Source organism: Centruroides sculpturatus, unplaced genomic scaffold (genome assembly GCF_000671375.1).
Source record: "Centruroides sculpturatus isolate CEXI.00-Female unplaced genomic scaffold, Cexi_2.0 scaffold433, whole genome shotgun sequence".
Lineage (NCBI taxonomy): Eukaryota > Metazoa > Arthropoda > Arachnida > Scorpiones > Buthidae > Centruroides > Centruroides sculpturatus.
The window spans coordinates 360,306-364,020 of NW_019384677.1; positions in this window are offsets into that span (position 1 = coordinate 360,306).

Sequence of the window (3,715 nt, forward strand, 5' to 3'; positions counted from 1 at the left end):
GTACTGTAATTTTATACATTTCTTGTGAAAGAAACATTTCTTATTCAACGGCCATAAAAATTATTTATATTAATGATGTCTCCAAAGTTCAACGAAGTTTTTGCAGAAAAATAACTTATCAGAAATCGCCCGCCGTTTGGTGCGCTGCTCCGCGACGAAAACAAGCTTGAGCAATGGCGACGTCGAACAATGCACACTCGGTAAGTAATCCTACAATTTTTTGTTTATAGCATAGTTTATACGGATTATTGCCAAAAAAATATACGTATTTTGGAAATGTTAAGTCGAATTAGTCTAGAATCGATTAATTTTATGGAAGAAAACCTTTCAAACAGCCGTAGTCCGTAAACTTCATACGTGTCCGGCTGTGATTGGCTCACGTATTTAAGGATTCCTACAACGCGAAATTCGTATAACGAGGAACGTATCTCCGCGTTATAGGGGTCTACTGTATAATATTAATATTTAATATTTATAAATACTAGGTAGCCAGTTAATTAAACTAAAACTAATAATTAAATATAATAATTAAATTAAAAATAGTAAAATACAGTAGTCCCTCGTTATATCGCTCTTATCGGGAGACAAAGAAAATGCGCAATATAACCCAGTACTAAAAATTTTAAGCTTATACTAAACAGATTATACCTGCTATAAATCTCTATCCTCTACTCATTCATCAGCAAGTGTTTCTCATATAAAATAAGCTTAATTTTGCAATACAGAATTTTATTCGGTTATATCGATTTAATTTACGTTTACGTAAACATCGATACCACCAACGCCCATTTAACATTAGTGTTTCTTTAACATTTAATGACAAATCAAAAGGAAACACAAATGATAATTGATCTGTCCTGTTTTACTTATTTAGGTCTTGACAAATTTATTGTTTCACCTGCAGTGATAGTTTCGAGGACAATAATAGGAATAAAATACCGTATTTCGTTGCAAAAAAAGAATTCAATGGCAATTGATATTTTAAAATTTATTGATTCGAATGCTTTTAAAATTTGAGAATCAAAAAAGCGCGATATAACGAGGGGTTACTGCAATAATTAAAACTGACTTTTACACCGAAACTGAAAATAAAATAAATTAATTAATTTAAATTAAAATTAAATCCATTTTACATTGTTTCTTATGAAAAAATTTGTTTCGGTTTGAGAACAAATCGGTTTCTTGAGATATTATAGGAAAGGAGCTGGGAGTATTATACCCTTTTTGGCCGACTGTCGAAAATGTTCAACATACTAAATATATGCTTTTGTTTGGGAGAGAATATTATTTTAAACCTTTACATTAACTTAAACTGTCTGTCCGTCTGTCCAGGTAAAAAGTTGCAATTCATTTACTTCTCAATTTCAGATCTAGTTGAAGCTTTGCACATGTGTATTACCAACGACAGTACATTTTTTAATAGTTTACAAACATTTTTAACAATTAAAAAGAAATTAGCGAATAATTAAAATTTGCAAATAAAATTTGATAACAGATGGCGCTACAACACATGACCGTTATTTGCCATCCTACACGTGGGAACAAACGTGAAGACAAAGGATATGGTTATAGCTAAAGTACACCTTTAATCTTTAAGAAAATATAAAAGATTTCACTACTTTTATTAATTACCTTATCAGCAACTTTGCAGGCCATAGAAGCTGCCATGTTCAAGGTAGCGTTCTACCACCAAAGTAATTGAAAGGACTAATCACTCACTACATCGAATTTAAACGACTTAAAGCTTTTTAAGAATCAGATTCAATCTCACAGAGAACAATATTTTAGATGAAGTTTTAATTGATCATCTGAAATTATCAGCTTAAAATCGAAAATCGGCAGAAGTTTATGTGAATCTTTAAAAAAATATCTTACTTAGTTTTTAAAATTTGGGTTATATAATAAAAGCACTTTATAAATTTTAACGGTTTTTTTAAGTATCTCAAACAGTGCGTGAAGCATTATAATCCGCAGGTGCTTCACCAATTTGTATGAGGAAATATTTTCAGAAGTCATCAATGTGCTTGCTTGAGTGATTTATACTTGAAATTCTATCAGATTTTCTTACATTTTTAAGTACCTTAATATATTAAAATATTAATTAATTATCATCACTTGACGATATACGAGTGGTTTATCAATGCAGGGTGCCCCGTAAGTCTGGAACCATAGAAGTAAACTTACCAAACAGTTAACAGGCTGCATCCAGACTACCCAACAATCACACAAGTCGGTTTGTATGCAGCCTGTTAAAATTTTTGGTAACTTCATGCTGAGTGCGGGTCCCCACTTTCAAAATAATTTGAATTCGTTCCTCCTTACTCGACGCCAAGCTTTAGCTGTAAAAGAAATCTTCATCCCTTTCTTCAGCCTAGACTGAGTACACCCTAATAACAATAATAATAATACAGTCGAACCTTCAGTAAAGGCCACTTTTCAACTTCCCAACAATGGTCACCTCTAAACAGAGACCATTTTTAAACAAAAATACATATAAAATAACCTCCAAACAACGACCACTTTTATGTTCTCGTCAATAGTCGTTATTCAGAGGTTTGACTCTGTACTGTACATCCATAATATCGTACAGGATTAATTTATTGTAAAAATTAAATAATTTAACTCGGTTTTATCTCGGTTTTTACTTCTTAAATATATTTATTTAAATATAAATACGTAATTAAGGATTTAATCAGTGTAAAAACTCGTGTTTCCCCTTAAAGTTTGCTTTACTGTCAATATTGCGTGCTAGAAGAGGAAGTTGTAGGGGTTTCCCCCTTTCATTTTATATATAAATCATATAAAAACTATTTTATTTTAGGTAATAATATTCAGAAAAACCTCAATAACAATTTATTGCGCTTATATACACACCGCGTATGTGCATTACAATAAAAAACTTTAATATTAAAGGAAGTTTGAAAAGTTATAAAATGCTAAATCAGAAATTATTGGATTTTTTTACTGAATTTTAGACATAAACTTCTGAAAATTCAAATTCTTGGGGGTTAAAATTTCATAGTATAAAAATTATATTAATTAAAGTTATTTAATGTTTGAGAATGAAAAAATAACTATTAGGAGAATCTTTAATAAAAATTGAATTGAATTATATATTGGATTAATTTCAGTTTTTAAAGAAATTTATGTAAATGCTTTCAATATTTTTTTATTGTATATTAAAATAAAAAATGGTAGGGGATAGGAACTTTAATGGATGCACTTTATATTTTATTGGTTTTTCGTAAATATGATAGCCACATTGTAAGGAGAATAATGATTTTAAATCAGGTTTCCCTCATAAAAAACAGAGGAAACATTTGCTATAGAAAATAAATTACTACTTTAAATATTCTCCTTTCTAAAAAAAGAAAGTTTCGTGAGAATATAAAACTTTTGGTATTTATAATGCAGAGAAATTTAAAATATTATTGTCGTAAAAGTCCCTATCGCTCTCTAAAAATGCAAATTTTAATATTCTGTTCGATAGATTTTCTATAATTTTATAAGAAGAAGATTATAATGATCATTTATAAATATATTTAATATATAAATTATGAATATATGCCTTTTTTTTAAATAGAAATAAGCAGAAAAATGTCATTAAAATGCATCAAGTTCTAATAGAAACTATCGATTTCGCAACTTCAAATTATTTATAATTTTGGTTCAGTTTCATTTAAATAACTTTAAACATTTTAAAATATTCTAATAT